This window comes from Hippoglossus hippoglossus, chromosome 8, assembly GCF_009819705.1.
Source record: "Hippoglossus hippoglossus isolate fHipHip1 chromosome 8, fHipHip1.pri, whole genome shotgun sequence".
Lineage (NCBI taxonomy): Eukaryota > Metazoa > Chordata > Actinopteri > Pleuronectiformes > Pleuronectidae > Hippoglossus > Hippoglossus hippoglossus.
The window spans coordinates 8,686,395-8,709,009 of NC_047158.1; the positions used below are offsets into that span (position 1 = coordinate 8,686,395).

The 22,615-nt window shown below is 42.3% G+C and overlaps 1 protein-coding gene across 4 annotated transcripts in view; it reads left to right on the forward strand.

The window, feature by feature from the left end:
* The first annotated feature begins 253 nt into the window (after positions 1 to 253).
* The window catches only part of znf385c (zinc finger protein 385C), a 133,822-nt gene continuing 111,460 nt past the window's right edge, over positions 254 to 22,615 (forward strand). For 3 of the 4 annotated variants that reach the window (XM_034592584.1, XM_034592586.1, XM_034592587.1), the window contains exon 1: positions 254 to 356. The gene's annotated coding sequence lies outside the window, so the exon portion shown is untranslated. Of the gene's footprint in view, positions 357 to 3,181; positions 3,286 to 22,615 lie in introns of those variants that run through there. The other variant, XM_034592585.1, reaches the window with a different exon arrangement.

A 22,615-nucleotide genomic window follows, 5' to 3' on the forward strand; every position in this document is an offset into this window, starting at 1 on the left:
TTTGTACAATACAGAGGTCAACTTTGAGAGGTTTTGTTTGTCAGTGATAAACATCCAACTTAACCCGAAAGCATGAACAAGTCAAACACCCTCGTAAATTAGTTTTAATCTCCAAACGTCCATCAAACTTCACAGCTGTGGCGGTGACAGCTGTTTCTCCACCTGTGTAGACCCGCTCTGTGCTTTTACTGCGAAAAGACGTTTCCTGCCCTGAGTGTTGCCTCGCTGCCTCTGTCTTGACTAAACCGCTGCACTGGACGGAGCAGCGTTTTGCGTTGGCAGCGGTTGGCCGTCGGTCCACAGACCTCTAATCTGTCTCCACTGTTGCTGAGCGCGGACCAAACGGAGCGGGACCGGTAAGACAGAGCGCCTCGTCTCCTCTTCTGTTGTGGATCAATACCGTCATGTGCAAAAAAAAAGTTTGTATTTGGCTGTTGATGCGATAGTTTCTTATAGTGGGGTGAATTAAACATGCATTGTTGTAAAGTTTTATTTCGCTCCATTGCTTGGATCGGTGAATGATCCGCGCGTTGGAGAAATTCTTTTTTTGAGTTTATGCGGAATTGCGCATCAGCAGCACGGGACCTCTAACCCCCCTTTTCCACACACTTGTCATCCCACAGCAAAAAAAAAATACTTTAAACGGGATTATGAGGCTTAAATTGATACGTTGCTGAGTTAATATGACAGATTAATGGAAAAATAAATCAAAAAACAACAAAATGCAAAGGTAGAATATACGAAATAAGACCAAGGCACCCTAACATCACTACGTTTGGATGCTGTATCATATATTTGGGCGTTTTTAGTTTAAATATCGAACCAAAAAAGATGTCTACTGAAGTTACATGTTCACATTCAGCTGCAGGTCAATATTGGAATCATTTCCTTCTCTCATGTGCTCCATCTCTGCCCTCATCTTATTTAATAGTGTTTTCCACTGGACATGGTCAATAAGTTCTCCTCCTCCCCCACGTTCTGCTCCGCACTGCTGCCTATTGAGATGACATTTTGTGTCATTATAGCAAATAAAATATTCACTTTTCTTTCCAGGAAAATCAATTTGAGTCATTGACAGTTTCTTTTATGCAGACTTAAGTATGGACTCTAATACTTTTGACCTCATCAGACTTATGAGAGGTTTTTTTTCACCTTTGGTATAGTTTATGAAATAATATTTATAAAAGATGTTCCCTGTGGTTTATATTGACATGTCCTAATGACGAGCTTATATCAGAACTGACTGGTTACAGGTTCCTCCCCATTGTCGTGGGCAACTTTGCTTGCTTGTAAAATGCATTTTTATGATAAATATCTGCCCATACATACTCATATATATTATATACTATGGTCAATAATGACAGAATTTAACAGCCTCTTGCTCATGAAGGAATTCTTGAACATGCACTTGAAAGTATCTGCAGTGTTATGTTACTGTATGTGATATTGTGCTGCCCTTGTATTGTCTAGTGGCATTTTGTAGTGTCACTGCAGTGTATGTCGATGTCTTTGTCAATTTTCATGCTGACATGAGCTTTAGATTGTTGTGCAGTGAAAGAATTCCACCAACTTGGTTGTGTTGTCATTAATAAATGATTCTCACAAACAATCATCACATAGGTGATGAGAGAGAGAGATGTTTCTTAGATGTTGGCATCAGTCAGGCTTCGTAAAGCGAGCAGGTTCATGGGGAAACATGTGAAACTCTGAAGCAGAATTTTTTGTCATGAATGAAGTGAAATATCACAGTATTGATTTAGAGAAATTGACGTACTGCAGCTGCTCTGTGTCTGTGACTTTATTTATGTCCAGCACCTTTTTCGAGTTGGCTTCTCCCGCTGAATGGCCCTGGCTGATAAATGCTGCAATCCGTCTTGTTTTTGTGATTAAATGTGCAATAAGTTTCTCTCAGTCATTTGTCTTTTATTGTTGTTTATTTATTTATTCACCTTTTGCTAGAGGGACTTTGGCATTTTAGAGCTTTTACCTTGACTAGAGGAGCGAGATGCTGTGTGATGGTGCACATATTTGTCACGAGCTGTTACAGGACGTCTGGTTTCAGGATTACAATGAATGCAGTATTGACATCCTGTCTGGACGTGCGTGGAAAACTCTGGCGTTGTGTCAGTTGTTGGCCGTTACTTAAAAACCATCCCATCCAGGTCAAGCCAGCTAAATTATTATGGTGAACACACATGAGAGAAGCGAGGCGGCAAAGATGGAAAAAGCTTCTCTTTTCATTTTGCTTTGGAATGTTATGGTTTCCCAGTAAATCCTAACAACAGAGTAGTAGTTCCTTCAGAGCATGAAGTGTTTGACTCTGACTCTGATGTTGTCTCACATGCATAATGTGAAGTTCTGTGTTGGTGTTCTAATTTGAGGGTAAATTTGGTTAAACTGAGAAAGTTATTAGGCTGCATTTTCCTCTCAACATTTCTATTTGTATTTAACAAGAAAATAGGAGGCAGCAGCTCAGACTAAAGTTCAAACTGTGGTGCAGTTACGTTTCATTTGCTGATCTGAATTCAGGAGTAGTTAAGTAATTTAACAATGCATTTATGCTCTTCATATTCATTAGATTTAACAATAATATTACCAATCGATTAATTATTGCAGCCCTATTGAATAGTATTATCAAGTCTGTGTTGGATGTTTGACGAAGGAAAAATTCTTTGTGACAGAGGGAGAGACAGAGAAAAATGCTGACTCTCATTATGATAGAAAAATTAGAAGGTGACACTTTCATTGCAACACTGACAGTAAAGTCCATGTTTTCATGATCTTTCTTCATCTCATCTACAACTCTTCATCTGAACCACCTCAGTATTCCACAATAATGCACCCACACCTACGTCCTCCATGGATGTACGTGCACAGGAGTCACAGTCTCAATATAAGAGTTCTGCTTTGACTCAGTGACACTTCTAGCATGAGTTTAGGTGCGTTTACCATTGTTTATTGTTGAATTTTTTCTAAATATATACCTTCAGGCACCTTGTCAAACATAACTTCATGTTATCATGAGGAATTTGTGCCTCTCACTGCTGATGTTTGTCAAATCTCTCACTGTAGAGATATGCATGTGCGAGGCATCTTATTCAAAACCAGTGTTTTTAGTTTTACTGTCAGCCGCTTTGTTCTCACGTCGCTGCCTCTCAAGTTGTAATTTTCTCCGGGTTTTTGCTCATCTGCGGCACAAGTGGCCTCTCGCTATTTCGCTTTCACCCTCCGGTGGTGCTCCTCCTTGCTGCTGCTTCCTATGGTATCATCACCTGCTGAGCCAAGGTGACCAGGCTGCTCACGCTGAGCCACACACACACACACAGCTGGAGCCCACAGCTCCATACACAGAGTTCCTACACACGTTTTGGATGTTTTGTCGACCTCACTCTCTCTCTCTCTCTCTCTCTCTCTCTCTCTCTCTCTCTCTCTCTCTCTCTCTCTCTGTGCGGCTGCTTGCTATGATTTCATCCTGCGCTGAAAGCGATCGCAGTAGCTCGGTGACCTTTAGCGGGATTGTCTGAAAAGTTTAGTGCTTAAACTGTGATGTACTTGCTGGCTGTGTTTTCACTTGCCAATACAAACGCACAGTTAATTCCCAATTAGCCGGTGGGAGGCTTGGCACTGGTGGACATCACTGTTCTGTCATGACCAAGTAGAGCAACACTGTCATATCCAATACTTACATGGCCCCACAACTTCATTATATAAACAGAAACAAGTATATTATTGTGACGGTATGATGTAATGTGTGCGTTGTTGATGTGATGCACACAAATAATTAATTTAAAATAAAACAAAAATAGTTGTGCTTCCTAACATCACAACTATTTTTTCTAATTTTTGTGCAATATGTTTCAACCAAGGGCTATTTTTATAAGTCATTGCTCAACATGGCCTCTGGGGGATGCAAATTAAAAGTGCAAAAAACATCCCCACGTTTATTCAGATGTTGTGTCACAAATGACTTTAACAAGGAAACTTGATGAATTACATGCACCCTCCAGGGGGTGAAAGGACGAGAATATGTTTGCATGATAGGTGAAATGAAAAGAGAAAATCTCTATCAAAACAAATAAACACTTTCCTTTTGAGAGAAGGAACGACAAAGTGCGGATGCTCTTCGACCTCCGTGCCCCTCCACTGTCTGTCGGTGGCATAGACACAGTGGGGGTTGACTGGGTGGGGGTCACAGATTCTGACAGCTGCACGGAGCATGCCTCAGGCCTCTGCCCTTTTTCATCCTCCCTCCCCCCAGCCCCCTGCCTGCCTGGCTGACTGGCACACCTTACCGGAGGTGCTGAGCCTGGGGATAGACTCAGCAGTGTCTGCCTATTCCTCGGTGGGGGAGCTGCAGGGGTGACACTGTTGACCCCTGGGGAAGCCGGGTGTGGATTTAACTTTCTCCCTCTCTGTGTCATTGTGTCGCTCCCCTCCCGTTATCTCATAACACCTTTTGCGCCTCGCTCTCCCCTCTAAGTCCCGTGTCCAAAACAGTAGGTGATCTGAGAGCGAGGAATTAGAGCATGTAGCAGAAAGGGGAAAAGAAGGTAGATCCACCTACAGTAGAGTCACAGAATCCTCTTTTCCATTCAGCATCTGCACTGAGCTCCAGTTGATCTCCTTTTGATTGGGTGTTATGAAATCATTACCCTCATTAACAGAAAGCACCAGGAGTTCGACTCACTGCCACCAGCTATAGATACCCTAGTGACTCACACTGACAGTGGCCCCAGTGTTAGCGCTGCACATTCATTTACACAAACACACGCGTGCACACAGTGGTGCGTTTATGCTGCTGAGCGGCTGGTGAGTGACGGAGCTCTGGCGCGGAACACTGGCTCAGTGTGTTTGGCCAGGTAAACCTCCATAGCCACTCCACACAACAACAACAAACACTAAATAGACCACTTGTTTGCAGCCAGCTGCCCTCAGCAGGACCAGGAAGGGTGGAGGCTGAACACATTTGATCAGAAACAGGCTCTTATGGACAGCTTTCATGAATATTCATATTGTTTGCTTACTCTGCACATACATGTGGGATTTATGTGTTTTATTTTTGTATGCTTTTGTATGGCTTGAGCATAAATGTTTTGTTTTTTTCTCGTGGCAACGCCCATTCAGGTGTTCGTTCAGTTACACACGTTAATCTCTGGCACAACCACAGTCATTCAGGGGAGCTCTGACGAACGTGCTGTGGGTTTATTGCCTTGCTCAAGGGCATAATAGTCACCATTAATAACAGAGGGGAAAATATTACTCTCACCCCTCATTACTCATTACATTAGAAGAATAGTTTTCTCAGTCGGGATAAAGTATGTTGATCCCTTGTCCTCATCACTTGTCCACTGTCAGGATTCTAATCGCAGTATTCATGTGATAAGTGCTGAGATTTGTCTTTTTACTGTGAAAGCTCAGGCGGTGCTGCAGTGAGGAATAATACTCTCGCTCTTTACAGGCTCGTGCTCTTTCGGTGGCTAAATCTGAATGAGTGAAATGCATTAATTTAAGTAAAAGATATTTAGCTGATAGGGATTATTCAGAGGGTAAATGTCAGAATCACCCTGCACTCTAAAAGCTTTTGAATGATATTCCGCTTTTTAGCACAATTTGGCCATTACGCCACTTTGCCTCTGGTTTATACTCATCTAGTTTTTTTTTCTCTAGCGAAGGGCTATGAGTTTAAACTTAAAGATAAAGCCTAATATGTAGTTATTCTTTTGAAATGTCAAATAATGACTAGACCTGTATATTTTCTTGACTTGTGTACTTGCATCATCCAAAATGTTTCCAACTATGTTCAAACCGAGAGAAATCCTCAATTTTATTCAAGGTAATAAGACGTTTCATTTTAGTCGCCCTTTAATTGCGTCACATTCGGCTTTGCCCGTCTCTGTTATAACTTCCAGGAAAAACAACGTTGTGACGAAGTAAAAACACACCGTTAGCCAGTTATCCAGTCGGCTATTTTCTCCTCCCACTGCTTGTAGTTGTCACTTGTAATTAATCACGATTACTCATTGCCGTTCGCTGCTTAACTTGAATAAAACCTCAACCATGTACATGATTTGCACCTGACAGATCAGGTAGATTTTCATCGGCAATGGTGGTGAAGACAGCAACTCCCATGATCCCACGCTGCTTCACGACATCATCGAACTAGGTCTTTTGTTGTTTTTATTAAAAGACGCCTAACAACCGGAGTTGCATGTTGTCCATTTAACTATCAGGTAATTACAATACCAACTGAGATTATTGCTTCCAATGATTTAACTGTCTTGTCCTTTTCTGGGCTGTGTAGCACAACTTAGTGGAGGTGTACAGTATACAGGAGATAAAGCTCAGAATATAAATATCTATTGTGACATACATGTTTTAGCAGAAGGTTTCTGAGGAAAACACATAATCTGAAAAGACCATTATTAAACAGCAGGCTGAAGGTATTTTGCTCTCACCCAAATGTGAAATGGCAGCAAATGATGAATATGTAGCACAAGCAGCCATCAGGTACGACAGGCCCCCCCCGCAGATATGTGTCATCTGTTTTACGCTCAGATATGGAGTGAACCTGTACCTGTCTGTACCCGTGAGCCTCGTCGTTCCATCACAGTAACGCGTTTCCTTCCAGTGTGTGTGTCGTTTATGAAACACTGTTGAATGAAGAAGAAGTCCTAAATCTTTTTTTAGTCTGTGAGTTTGAAATGTAAACAGCCGCCATTGTGGAGGATTTGCTCTGACACGACATGATTGAGTTTGGAGAGCTCTTTGTGAGGCAGAAATGCTTCATACCTGTGTCATTAAGTGGACGTGTGATTCTCTCGACACTCTGCTGCTTCTTGTTGAAGCAGCAAAACGGCAGCAAATCTGTTAATGCTGCTTCTCCAACAATTCTACTCAGAAAATTAATTTTATCAGGGAAACTAGAATTTCAGCCATTAGAGTCCCCTTATGAAACCACTTTTAAATTCACCCTGAATGAGACATAAAGCCTGTGTGTTTCTGTGGATTGTCGGTCCGTGGTTCTTCAGCTTACATCCATGCTCCCGTCCGTCAGGAGCAGGATCTGTTTTATCTCCTGAACAAACAGCTCCTCTCCTGCCTCCCACAGCAATAGATATCAGCTATCAGAGTCATTACAGCCTGCAGGAGGTGGTGCCAAAGCTTCCTCCACCCCACCAAGCCACCAACAACCCCCCCCTGCCAGCCTCCATCTCTCATTGATCAGGCCAGAAAGACATCTAATCCATGCTGATCACAGTAACCTCCACCGTCTGGAGGCCCGGATCTGAGGCACGCACTCCATTTTCAGCGCGTGCCTCTCCGTGAACCACGCAGGCCACGCGGAGGAGGCTGGATATCGATGGGTGTGACCCAGGTCGCCCCAGCAGCCTGATAGCTTTGGTGATGCTGAAGACGGGGGTTTGTGATGCCACCATTGACGTAGCGGCTGACTCAGAGTCGCTCATACCATTCAGCCCCGCTCTTTCATCCGGGTCTGCCACCTCCTCACAATGAACTGGGGCTTAGCAAACCTATCAGTGGTGGCCTGGCCTTTGATTAAAAGTCAGATTATCACTCTCTTACCATATGTGGACTAAGCGGCTCTAGGAAACTGAGCTTGTTTATTCTTTCCACGGTCACAGTTTTCATTTTGTGTTTGTAGGTTTTTTTCCCCCCCCCCGTGGTATCTTCCTCTATCTTTCCTCTCTCATTTATAGCCGAGGTGTTTTTCATTTCTCCTGCTGAACGAGCGTGTGTGGGTGATGTGCCTTTGCACTCTGCTTGGGGCCTCTTATCATCTGTGTCAAACTGGTGGGCCGAGAGTGGATGAAGAAAGAAAGGCCAGCTCTCTACTCTTCAAGATCGCACATTAACACCACTTCCTCCTGTTTAAAATCCCTCTTAGCCCTGCAGCAGCAGCCCAGACAGCGGCTCCTCACTCACGCAGCTGACGCACACGTCGACGTCACGTCGCTGATCTACTAAAATCTTGTCTGTTAACTGCATTGATTCTCCTCGTGTCTCCCAGCATCTCTGACCTGTTTTGGTGAGTCACTGCCTCTACAGTACACATCCGCCCTATCCAGAGTTGACTGGCAAGGTTGACAAGTACTTCTACTACCTTTCACAGTTAAATTTGAACTCTATTCATTTTTGTTTGGGTTTGACATTCTGAGCCCACTCCACTTCTACCTTGTTTGGCCTTTGGACCTTTCTGTTTAGTCCGAACACAACAACAGGTGGGAAAGGTTCCTTGGACCACGGTCTGGACCAATGGAGCAAAATGTTGTCTGACCAATGAACAGAAAAAATTTACCGTAGTTTAAATCGTTTGCAGTCTGTGATCTGTTTTTTTCCAGACTTATTTTTCTTTCAGACTAAAGTTGAAAAAGAAAAAGCTGAGCAGCTCATAGGATTGCTTGTAGTCGTCACCTTCGATGATGTAATGTTTGAATGATGAGATCACTCATTTTGCTGGTAGTAATATCATGATGTTATTACAGTGGCAACAAAATTAACAAAGTTAAAAGGTCCCTCCGAGCTGAAAAACGAAATTCAAGGAATAAAATAACTGAAATTATCCCAAAATTGCCCCTGACTGCTGTGCCAGAAGTGTTTGAGTGTATGTGTGTGTGTGTGTGTATGATAGAGAGAGAGAGATGCACTGTATGAATGTGTGAATGGCAAAACTGTGCTGTAAAGAGCTTTGAGTGGTCATCAAGACTAGAAAAGTGCTACGTAAATACAGAAACTTGAGCATTTACAACACCCTGACTGTATGTATGTCTGCCCATTTACAAACCAATCATTGTCAAGTATAGGTAGACAAAAGTCTTATGTCCTCTCCCTAACTAACAATATGAAACCAAAGCAAATGTAAACAATATAACAATGACATGATCCATGGTTCAGACCATGGTTCGAACTTTCAGGTGTGAAAACACCCTGAGATTTAGAGAACGCACAGTAAACGAGGCAGCAGACGCTGAACCCACAATGATCTCCACTTGTACTACATTAGTTATCGGCCTTACTTTATCTCCCGCCAGCTCCGTTTAGGCCATCACAAACTCATACTGGGTTGACAGAACCTATAATTGAACCATATATTCTTTTCCGCTCCGTAAATAGAAGGGTCATCTTTCAGTGCTCCGCTCCTGGGAGCGTTTTCGCTGACAAACGGGGGGCTGCTGGGGTGGGGTTAACAATGGTAACAGCACTGCTGTCAGAGAGGGGGCACGGCAGAAGATGAAGAGGGGGAAAATGAATGCACCTGCTCTCTGGAAGAGCGTGCAGCCAACTCTCAGTTTTTTCAACCAAAGCTGTGGAAGAAAGCGTGAGCGGAGAGGAAAGAACAGATGCTGACTTTAGATCCAGATAGTCCACGTCTGCTTTGCACTAATACATTTGTGCATCACCCTTGATCCAAGCTTAATACAGCCACTCTTTTTAAAAGGATGCATTTCTTTGCAGTAATGGAACCAGTCTGACTGGTCTTAACAAATGTGATGATGTTTCTGTAGAATTACATTTTTCACACTTAATGTAATATCTGTCCAAAATCTTTTAACCTTTATTTTAAATAACTTTATTTCTTCTATTTAGTTGTTACAGTTGTCAGGCTGACATACAACCCCCCCCCCCCCCCAAAGAAAATTCAGGGTAACATGATGCGGGGTTGTTTCTTCTTGTGTCGTAATACTGCCTGTCGTGTGAACAGGGTGGTACAGGATCTGCGGCAGAGTGACGCCTCAGTGACTCTGTTCTAAGAAATAACGAAAGGATCAGAACAAGTCGCTCTTTTTCTTCAAAGCCAAATTGAACCACGAAAGTCTGAAGGAAATCAATAACTAGATCACTGTGCTGAAAGAAAACACACTCGCTCTGGGCTCTGGTAATGTTTTCCGATGGCGAACCTAGACAGAGAAAACACAGGAGGGAACGTCTGAACAAGACAACCTCAAGGCTGCAGATCACCTCTTGTGTTGTCTCACTTTGTCTGTTACTCACATAAATGCAAATTTACTTGGAGACATATACGGACATGGATGTGATTGTATTAAAATAGATCCCAGGATATGTTCACCTTCGTTGAGGTGGGGAAATCTCCATACCAATAGATTTCCTGTGCAGCATTAGTAATTAAGTGCTTTATATTTAAGCCCTTTCAAGGGGCTGATCACTGACGAGTAATCAGGGCTCATTATTCAGGACGACAAGTCCATAAAATCTCAATCAGTCCTTTGAATATATAAAGTAATGCAAACTGACAAAAGAATATAATATACATAGTACAGTCATACCAAATATTAATAGAATAAGAACAATAAATGTTATTCGTATATGGTCAATTTAGTGAGAGTTATATGAGGAAACTAACTATCATATCTGTCCATTAAATATAACATCAACTAGATTCAGCTAAGATAACCCGCTGTTGTTGGTAGCGTTTTATCTAAAGGGGTGGAATTGAAATGCCATGTTGCTTTATTTTGCAATCTCGTTACATTCTCTAAAGCACATTTTACATAATTATAGCTGTTTTAATGCAAAGTAATTCACAAAATATGCATCCAGAATCTCACCAACACGACTCCAAAATGCCAGGGCTATCATCAAAGGATAATGTCAACTTTTCTGATGCCAGTCACACGTGAGCATTTCACGAGTTTGCTGGAAACATGTCGCAAGTGCTAGGAATCACTTTCATATTCTTGACACTGTGCTCAGTCATTGCCTCCGGTGGACCCCGACAGGCTGCCCACTTCACAGCCTATATCAAGGTACTCCTCCTCCACTGTAAACTTTCCTGTGGCACATGAACACACAGCCCTGGACTCAAATCTAACCCCTAATGCACACACTGAAGGTTGCCTGCAGGGAGACCGACCCTGCACAAGGTGGGGAAAGCACAGAGCACAGTCCTGTTCCCCCTCTGGCCCAGGACGTAGGGGCACACTGGAGCATTTAGAGGGCTGAAGGCAGAAAGATGGGATTGGTGGAAAGGGCATACATTGGAGCTTTGTATTTAACTTCCTCCTCCACCTCTCTCTGGCACAACCTTCTCTGTGCTCCATCTCGTTTCCCTCCTGTCCACACATACGCCTTTGAGACCCTTACTCCTAGCGTCTGATTTTGGCGGCTGCTACACCTCCTTCTCTCTTGCCTGTTTTTCTTGTCCACTCTGATCTCCTAAGCACCAAACTTCTTGCCAAGTCAGTCCAACTTCCTTGGTACCTAACACCCTGGACTTACACTACTTTTATATCCGAGACAGAGCCAGTTAGATGTGAGAGGAGGCCTGTCTTTCAAAGAGACGAGTAATGGGCCCCGAGGGCACTTCCGAGCCCTCGCATTTCTACACGCTTAGAGAGGTGTTGCATAAATGACAGAATATTCTCGATTGCCACTTTTTGTATGCTAAAAGCCTTCTCCCAGGTTGATGTTTATGTTAATGACTGTAGTCAGGGGTTTGAAGAGCCTGCATGATGAGCAGCTAGCCTAGAACGGAAGGAGTAGCTCTGACCTTGGCCCACTTCAGGGAAACGCTCTGGTTTCTGACTAATAGAGTATGCCCTATTCTTTCTCCCACAACATGCACTCAAAATAGCTCTGGCATGCCCCATTAAGCAGCATTTTAATTGTTAACACGGCATACTCTGTCCTTGGCACACATTAACTACTTCATTTAAATGTCAATCCCAATTAAAGGAGGACCGAGGAGATGATTGTTTTAACAGGGAAAGAGCGTGATGCTGCAACCACAATCACCATCATTAGAGCACAACCTCAAATATCATCAGTTTTTTGGTCCTCACCTGATGACTGACAGATTGCTCAGGGGAACCACTCATAAATAGATTAATTAGGGGTAACTTTACCAATTTTACACTTCAAGATCAGCTAACTAGTCACGTGGAGCACCTGCCTGTAGAAACGATGGTGTATGTCTTCAGTGACTCAACAGGAGCTTTGTCAAGGTGAGAGGAAATAAGTCATGGTGTCATCAGCGTCAACTCATCTTTGGGTTTGAAGATGTTTCAACAGAAATCCTGTGTTAGCATTTCAAAGACATTTACAAGGCAAAGAGGCATAAGGGGCTGGAGCAAACTCAGAAGTAGTTTGTACATTGTTCAATCGGACCATGACTCTCCTCGAAGGCATCATAGTTCTTGCATTTAGTGGTTGGACAAAAAAGTGATCAGAGACTTTCAAAAAGAGCCTAAAAGAAGAAAAAAAAGGCAACCCTCGTCTACATTTTCATTCCATGCACCTAACTACAGACTTTGCAAAGAGGACACATACTGTATGTTAAAGGTTACGTCCACACTAGTGTGTTTTAGCTTTAAAATGCTACGTTGTTTCTACCTTTTTAATGCTTGACGTCCACATTATTCCAGAGTTTTCAAACCCCTACAATGGAGAATTTGGGAAACAATGATATAGACACTTGCAATTGCTCACATCTAGTCATAAATCAACTACCAGGGGTGGAAGTGAAGTTTGGCTAACAACTCTTTCACCCCACTGTCGGTCCAAACAAAGAAATTCCTGGTCTTTCTTTTCACCATTGCTTTTCCTGGTTTGCAGTATTTTCTGCAATTAAGCAACCAACTGCAGAGTAGACAATCTGCTTCCTGTTTACACTGGCAGGAGCAGTTTATGTGAATGGTCAAGAGATTGGTCAGAGGTAAAGCCCTTGTCTGGACAGTAACTGTTTTATAATGTATTAGTGTGAATAGAAACGAAAAGTTACATAATTTGTGCAGACCCTCATTGCTGATGTCACAGAGGTTTGGTGGTAGTGGGTCTCCAAAGCTGTTCAGCCATTCGACAGATACTTCTGCCGTCCTCTGTATGAGGGGACACTTAAGTGTTCACTTCATGGGAAGTTAGAGGATCCAGGCATTTTAAAACTTGACCCTTACTGAAGTCAGGAACATCTCGACCATTAAAATTAGTCTCTTTGTGGTGACCTCAATCTCATTGGAGTATATAGTGAATAGTAATGAAGTATTCTTTTTAAGGGAGACAGGAGTCTATAAGGCAAATATGGTCTAATGAATGTCAATATGAAATGTCCTGTTCCAGACTGTCACAGTAATTGGCTATTGGATAAGACGTGCTTGTATTTTTGTTTTAATGCAGTGATACAGCAGAAGCCTGAGACTGATGTTTGTTCTTTGGTGTGTACAGTTCCTCCCTTCCTTCCTCTCACTGTTGCCGTAGGCGTTACCCTGAGTGAAAACTTCCATGATTGGCAAACTCCTCTTGCATCCCTTCAGACTTAGCCTCCATGGTTCCCCCCCTTCAGCCTGGAGCCCGCTCAGCTGTACTGGGATACCAGCCCCACTTCCCTTGGGGAGCAATAACGCTAGCATTAGGTTCTGCACAGAGTGGTGCTTGCCCAGGGGCCTGGCATGCAATCGTTCACTGCTGCAAACAGAAGCACACGCACACTGAACCCTTCCCCAGCAGTGCAGTACCAGATGGATGGCAAACAGGGATGCTCGCAGGTCCAAATCACCTCCTGCAGCTGGGTGATTTGGTGAGAGTCTCACGGCGAGGACAGGGTGCAGGCAGGGATTGGGACCTATTGCGTCTATTTATGCTGTATAACACTCCCATTAAGTGCCACGGGTCTTTTTGTGCAGTCAAAATTATGGATTGGCACCACAGTCGTTTTTTGTTTCAGACTGTGTTTGTATTGCTTTGTTGTTTGTGTGTGAGGGTCTAGCTGTTTATTGTGCACCATCTGATGATGGGTAATGCATCAGTGGCTGCCTGCCTAATGACTTAGATAGGTAGAGGTACTCATTTTGGCAAGTGTTTGTAGTGTTGTCATGGGGATGATATGTGGGCCTCTCCTCTACTGGAGTGAGCCAGTCAGCGGTGCTTGACTGCCCACCACCAAACGGTGCAGAAACCCATACCACACATGCTTCCACACACAAATACACAGGTAAGAGTATCAACATTGCTGTCCTTGCAGAGTGGATGAATCAGTGAACCATCTCACATCTCGAGGAGGAGGAGGAGGAGGAGGAGGAGGAGGAGGAGGAGGAGGAGGGGGGGGTTGTCTAGATTGAGTTAGTCACAAAGCACAAGCAACAATGAATCACAGTGTTGCCTCAATTTTAATCAGCACACTTAGGGTACAAATGACTCACTTGTGGAAATGTGCATCATTTGCATTACTGGCTGTTTGCTATTTTCATGCTAATGTGTTCTCCAGTGCCCACCAGCCTGCTTGAACACACTCCATCCTTCAGTCTGTTTTCCTTTCATTGCATCTAACACTCTGTACCTGTCTGCCTCTCATTCTGTCAACCTCCTTCACCCACCCACCCACCGACCGATCTCCTGTCCCACAGCCCCCATTTCAGTCTGCTGCCACGCGCCCATGTCTCCCATTAGGGAAGGAAATGAGGCGAGGTACCCATGCAAATATCTTGGACCCCTCGCTGCTCCCTGAGTCATCTCACTCGGATAGAAACAAGGTTGGGAGGAAGAGAGGAGGGAGGAAGAGGTGGAAGGTGCACAGAGATTACACAGAAAAACAGACTTACAGCTGATTGGTACACAACAGGAAAAGAATGGGGAAAGTGGCTACCGCTGTGGGGCTTTGAAGTTTGTTATCATGCAGAAGATGTTTGTTCTAGGCAAACTAGAACAATACAGAAGATAAACCTATAAACGTGGCATTATTTCTCTTTTTCTCCATCAATTCTTTTTGTTTTTTTGCGGTGTATGTACTATCATTCTGCCTGCAGTGCTATTTCAGCACTTCTGAAAGGTTGTTCCTTTTCTCTGCTCTCCCGTCTTGTCCATCTTAAGGACACTTGATAGATTTATAGAGTAAAGTGCTCAACAACACAAGAAATCTGTTATTATTCTTTAGTGTATCACTCTATAGTGTTATTATCTGCTTAAGAGAAGGGAATTGAGATTATTGCACTTTTAAAGCTGTGTATATGTGCTTTTCTGTTACCGTGCAGTTCATGTGTTTCGGAGCAGGTGTGCTAAACATAAAAATGTGGACCATTAAAATGTTTTTAATGCCACAGTTGCAACAAAGCTGGCATCTTACACACACAGTAAAGTGTTGTCATCCACAGCTCCACCAACAAGCTGTCGCTGGAAGATGATTCAGCACCTTCTGTGATGAGAAGCTGCTATTGCCACAGTATCCAGTCAGGATTTGAAAACTTTAATGTTCTGCTCGGGGATGTTAGTGGCCACTCTCCTTATCTGCAGGATTATGGAAATGAGGGAGGTTATTACTGTGTTCTATTCGAATCACGAATAATAGATGTATAAAGAAAACTGGCGGCCTAATGACAAAAGGTGTCATAATGCTTTATACATTTAGGCCCTTGAGGCAAGTTTTGGATACTGGATTATATAAAATTGGACTTGACTTAAAATTTTAGTTGCCTCCAATATATGTGTGCATATAATGAAGTGGACAGGCAAAATAAACATTTGAGTGTTTGCATTTGCTCCCTGTTTCCTTTTTCCACGAAAATTGGTGGAAGGATGGGACGTTGGTTAAGAGAGAACTAAAGGAATTATGGCATGGATCTTTAACATTGTGCGATAGGGAGTTTTACAACATTTATTTGACCATTTTCTCAGAGAATAATTCATGGATCTTGATGAACAGAAATCAGGCATGTTTAGGGTCTGAGATCAATAAATTGGTGTTGCTTGATTTAATTTATAGGGACTGTTGTGGTTTGTTTGTGGTATAAGTGCTCTACTGAGTTCTATGTATTTGTTGTTTCAAATTTCCTAAAGTTTATAATGTTTTTTTCCTCTCCCTTTTAATGTCTTTAAAAAGTATAATTAAAAAAATTCAAATTAAACTGCTGTTGATAGATTTTCACAAAAGTAAGAAAAATAAATGTCTTAAATCCAGTAGGTGTGCTTCTCCATCGGTACAATCTGCTCTGAGCCATTTCCAAATCTCAGCAGTGTCTCCAGCTCTGTTGTTTCTTGAGTTTGTTGAAAGTGGATTTTCACGACAGAGCCCCAGCCGTGCTCAAACCTATCTTTAATTCATGTCAAAAACAACCACTTCTTCACTCGACCTCGTAACCTACAACATCTTTCACTAGGACATCACAGCTCATCTGAGAGCCTGCAGCTCACTAGTCTGTGTGTCTGTGATGCTCACACTGCTGCTGACAGGATTTTCAAAGTAAAATCATGTCAGGCATTAACAAATAAATTCTTGTCAAGCTGTGTCTAATTTATTAATATTATAATGATGTGTATGTCTTAATGAACAATAAAAAAAAAAATGCTTTATTAACTCTGCTCTTGACCCCAAAGGGAGATAGCATTGAATTGTAAATATTCCTTGCAGTAATTTTAAACTAGGTTAATGTCTCAGCTTGATTTGGGAGGTATATATATATATATATATATATACATTGATAAAACCGACACGATTGGTTGAGTGTGTGAATCTGGTAGTGTATACATTAGGGAATCCTATTTTGTCTTAACTTCTGAAGAGTTAGAGGGAGTGGAGACGCATTTTTCATCTTTATGTACAGTCTACTCTTTGAAACAAATATTAAGCACGTCCTGATTCACAACCTGTCTGCACCAACTCCACAACAACAGTCAAATCTCCTGTAAACTGAAAATCACAGCTTAGTCATCTGGCAACTGTGAGAGTTTTGTTTTTTCTTTCATCTTTGTGCAACGTTGGAGTCAGATTTTTGTCCTCTACTCCTTGGAAAGCTGTCTTAAAAAAATCCCACAATGCAACAGTTTTGCATCTTCGTTTGGCTCAGAGCAAACAGGTGAAGTCGGCATAATGTGGACAACTGTTAGGGGCAGTATAGGAGAATCACTGTTTGGGCAAGGCCACAGTTGTAAATATTCCGTCAGGTTTTGCTTTTTCGGTCAATAAAAAGACAAGGCAGCACCGTGTGGAGACATTTGTCCCAGCGGGGGGCTGCTGTCCCACAAAGCTCAACCATGGCTCCCGCATGACAGTTTTGCTATAATGACATGGGGTGCCCAATGATTTGAAGAGAGCACAGTGGAATCCTAATGAGTGAAATGATTATCTCTGTGGCCAGCCGAGCCATTTGCCTGGCTGGACTCTGGCTCTGCTGGAGCTCCTGCACCGTTCATGCTGTTTGACAAGCTGTATACGAGCAGAGAGGAGAACGTTTCTCTTTGTGAGGGAAATATGTATCACACAGACAAGAGCTGGAGCGAAAAATGTTGTCCTTTCTTTTGCATTGTCTCCTGGGAGCCCAACGTGCATGTGTGTGTGTGTGTGTTGGTGTGTGCATGTCTGTGGTCATCCATCCTGTAGTAGTCTGCGGTACACTTTATCTCAAGTGTCATGTTGCCTGCTCCCGTATTTCCTTTGAATCCTCTCATTCTGTCTCACTCTATCTCTCTGTTTAGTACTTCTAATATTTGTTCTGTAATTGCTGTGTGTGAGTACAAACTAAAAAGCTAATTGGGCTGCTGATTTCTACTTAAACACAAGCAGTAAAGACTAAAGATTTTCTATCACAGTAACAGGGCCCGCACCCTCTGGACTCCCACCCAGACCCAGGCAGGGCTGTTTTAGACCTCATACTTACTCCCACTACCAAAATATCACAAGATCTTTTTTTTTTTACCTCAAGAATCTGCTGGTTTAATTGTTTGATCTATTTTTACATATGTTGGCTCAGGGAGGGCCCACTAAAAGTGCACACAAAGGAAATGGTTGCTAGATTCAGAGAAATTTGTGGATAATTATGTCTCACCACTGCAAATAGAATAGCAGTGACCACCCACTTGGTTCTGGAAGTAAATTTCCCTTTTTTTCCCCCCATGAAAATCCTTATGAAAAGAGTTGTAAGCCTGGAACCCAGGCTGACCAGCTACAAGATGTATCATGAACTTAAGACATTTGATTTGGAGCTACAAAAAAAAAATAAAATGGCAAAAGCAAAGGTACCACTGTGAATGACTTCCAGGGTGGTTCTTCTTGAAAATAACCCTGTTGTTAATATATTGTTGCAATATATTGCAGTGTGTGTCTTCTACGTTTGTATATAGGTAGGTAGGTAGGTAGGTAGCATTTCATATAGTGTATAGTAACTTAATCTAGTAGTGTCACATCAGCATTGTTTTCTCATCTCTAAAAAACCACAGCATGTTTGAAAGGGAAGTCGTGGATGCAAATGTAATGTAAAGCTGAATAATCCAATCGTGGCCGACACAATTTTTGCAGTTGTGGTAAACATTTCCATGGTAACAACGAGTTCCACCAATCAGAGACGTCCCTATTACAGCTGAGGTTAGAGGGTAGTGTAGTTATTCTCCATTCTGACATTGTGAAATAAAATGCAGTTGGTGTCATACGGACTTGGGGCTTCCACGGAGCATATAAAATAATTTCACAATCTCATAGCTTCTGGTAAGTCTACCTTGGAGTGTTAAAATATTACGGCTGATAATGAGAAAATTAATGAGATTTTGTTGAGCTCTATACCATAAATCTAGTTAATTCAAACAGCTCCCTGAAATATCTTCTTTCCTGCAAAGTGATCTGTGGCCCCATTCCAAACATATGCCCTAAATCTGCAGGTATATTATATTGACCGTATTTATTAGGAAGCACTGCCTATCCGAAAAGAATATAATCGTCATCGTACATCTTGATTCACTCAAAACCTCAGAGTGGAGATTCAGTGCAGGATTTTCACACCAGTCGACTTCTCACTGCAAAGAAATCTTGTTAAAATCCTTCCTGCCTCGAGGTTTTACACTGCGTTTCTTTTTTTGCTGAATGTTTCCGCCATGTCTCTTCCTCTGCCTCTCATGAGTACAGCCAGAGTGAGCAAATTAAGTCCTAGCTTATTAAACAAGTGAGCCTTAAAATTACAACAGACTGGCCTCGCATGCATGGGTGACCATCAGAGCCCTTTCCCCTCCACCTCCAGCGAAAAACCCAAACACGAACAGGAGGGGCTGCGCTTCTCTGTCCCTCGTGTTTCATTCACGGAGAGTGGCCCCATCTAACACCAACGTTCTTTAGGGTGATGAAGGGGTGATTTAGCATGATGCTGATGCACTAGTGTGAGTAGTGTGTGTGTTTGTGTATTTTTGTCTGTTTCATTGGGGGCGAGGATAATGAACCTGAATACAGATTCCGTTCCCTTTACGCAGGAGAGAGTGGTTTTTGTGTGGGTTGGATTTTTACAAACGTTGAAGTCTACTATTTGTCTTCCCTTAGCCGCTGATTGCTCTTGATGTTCTACACTTATTATGTCCTGGTCTGTGTGTGTTGAATGAAGATTGTGGTGTCTGATAGAAACTGTTTTTTATCTTGAACTGCACACTCGCAGGATGTAGCAGTGGTTGGACGTGCCCGAGTCTTGTTTATATTTTGGTCCCATTCATGTTCTAGATTTAGAGCAGACTTGGGAGACTTTGATGACAGAATCAGGGCTGATAACGCCTCAATAATGAGCATCTTATTCAGAAATTTGTGCGACCCCCATTAACCACAGCATTCCTCCATCACTGCCGCTTGTACTTTTGCCCAGCATCCCCTAACATCCGCTGTAAAAGTGACAGCAACTGCATCACGACTTCTCTCTCTCCGTGTCTATTTTTGTCAAAAAGTCATTTCAGCAGAATCGTGGCACATTTGCGGGCATCAGGCCACAGAGCAGTGAACACAGTGTGTACATGATTTTGTACAAACTATAACTGTCAGTGGATTTAATCAGTTCGGATCGCTCTAGCAGCTCCTTCAAAACACACATCGGGATTCGTGCAGAGTAATAAGACTTTTACAAATAGCACCTGGGAAAATGTTCAAGATTCTTGGAAGTGCTCTGAGTCCCCTGAGGTGGGTACCAACTTTTGGCACTGTAGGTGGGTTTTGGAGCACTTTGTTTTGATAGTCAAGCGTGGGTTGATTCTGTGGAGTGTTTCTGTCTAATTTGAAAAAGGAGCAGGGATTCAGGAGGAGAATTTGTGTGGGAGGAGAAGAGCAGGCCCTCAGGTCTGCCCTGCACCCTCAGAGCCCCGGGGGTTAAGGCCAGCAGTCAGAGGACATGTGCATCTTCCAGCTGTGACACTGGATTCTAGAAATTCTCATTTACACCTACAATCTGTAACTTCAGAGAAAAAGCTTGGTAGAAAGTTTTTGTGTTGTCAGATTGTGGACTGGAGTGGAGTTGCACCTGCCCAACCAATCATGAGTCAGTCGTAGCTGTCAATCATAATGTTTCTTTCTTTATAGCAACAAATAACAAAGCAATTTAATCTCAAATATATTGTATTTGTAACATCTTGTCATTGTAGTATTAGATCTAAAATGACAGAAACCATCTATTTCACAAATGTTTATCATGTGTATTTTTACATTTTAATATGGCCTATGTCCCATCCACTAACATAGAGGCGGTGGCCTTTATGACCTATACTGCAGCCAGCCACCAGGGGGTGATCAACACGCTTTGGCCTTTACTTTTGGGGAACTGTTGTGTCGTCTGTCATTATATACATTGATTTGATCCTTTAAAGCTGAAATGTGTTAAATCTGAGCTAAGCTGCAGGGTAATTATTGCAAGTTAAAGCGAAATATAACTGTTGACTTAAGTATTGTTACTAAGACGATACTTCACCCTGGTGCAGTACATATTAAGAATATATCAAAATACTCATGTAACTTAAATTGTGTTTCCATCATGCCCTTTTGGAAAAAAAAAATTCTACATGTGAGCTCCCCAAATGATTCCTAAACATCTTTCAGCTAATTTTTTAGGTTATGGATACATATGTCATAAATCATGACTTTCATGCCCTTCAAACCAGTTTCACATTTTAATAATAGTAACTTTATAACCCAATGACCCTTCAGCTCTCAGAATATTAGACTGACGCACTCAGACCTGATATCATCTGTTATTTGTTTACCTAAGGACAAAAAATGTCAAACACCCCGCCCACTGCCACACTTGAATTAAATTTAATTGTATTTGTGTAGCGCCAATTCACAGCATATTATCTCACTTCTCTTACACCTTTCTCTCTGCCATTTCTGTAAGAGGCCCGTCTTCAGTCACATCAGCTCTGTAGCCTGTGGTGAGAGTGTCAGAGCGAACTGCCCTCATCACTGTTAAAGAAGAATAAGGTGGTGTATCTGACTCAGATATTTTATCAGCAGCAGAGCCTCCGCAATCCTCCATTTTATAAATGCTGCTGTTTGTATATGTAAGGAAACAAACGTTTGTTTTGTTTTGTTCAGTCATCTTTCTGTCTGATCACAGCTAATCTGTTAAATATGTGATTAAATCAGTAACATTTTCAAATTGATCAAGACTTTGTTTTGTGAATATATACTTCATGCAAGCCTTAATGTCACAATCCATTCAGACCTGGTTAATTTGGTGACAGAGTAGGAAATGTTTGGGTTGCATTGGTAGTGACTTCATACAGATAAGAGAAAAAAGAATGCAAAAAAACTTTCCAGACTTTCTCTGGAGTTTCTCCTGGCAGCCCACTCGTAAAAACAATGTCTGAATGATTTCATGTGAGAATACAATGTTTGAAAGAAAACAATATTACAGTTTTGTTCTGTTGTTTAATTTAATCATGTCAGATCAAATGATCAGCTCCTGTGAAGTTAAATACCACATTGATAATAGATGAGTGGATGAGCTTTAAAATAATCCAGACTTTTTAATTTGGTGAAATAAAAGTTCCTGTGTATGCACTCTGTTTCCCCCCCCCACCCCATATTCAGACACATTCATGTCTGAATACTAACGTCTGACATGCTTGGCCTGTTGTTACAGTGTGGGCCGTAATACAAGCAATTGCCTTTTGACCTTTATTTCCATCCTCTGTTATGTCAAAGGACCATTAGCTGACTGGGGTCATGCTGCCCCTAAGCCTCCATACTGAAGATGAAAAGAAAGCTGAGCCCACAGAAACAGATTGGGAAGGCTGTGCCCGGGGAGGCTGTGACCAATTTCCAAGAAAGTCTGTCCCATCTTGTATGAAAGATAATCACTGGCTTGAGCACACATATATATATATAGAGAGAGAGAGACAGACCATTCATGTTATAAAACCAACATACGGCTTCCTAAAATACAACCAAGCTCATCCAGGAATGCCGGCGTGGCTCACGGAGTCTGACGTCGTGCTTCGATTGGATCTGATTCGTTCTCAGACTGTAATAACTTTTGAAAATGATTGCAGTGATGCACTCCTTATTTAATCTCTTGTGTGTGTGTGTGTGTGTGTGTGTGTGAGAGAGAGAGGTTGTGTAAACTAAAAGCCAGAATAATCCACCAGAAAATGCTTGGCTGCAGGGGTTTGGGGTTGGACAGTGTGGAGGAGTTGAGCATCCACGAGGCGCAGATGATGTAGGTGGAATATCTAAGGTGTCTTAAATACTGTTAATGCTCAGTATTTGATCTTTTATAAGTATATGATTAGTCCGCTGCTGTGTCAGATGACATTGTTTATAAAAAAACTCATCTTCTATTATCAGATGTGAAACATTTATTATTATAGCCCAAAGGATGACATAGGCTATCCCACGGATTTACACCTGTGTGTGTCACTG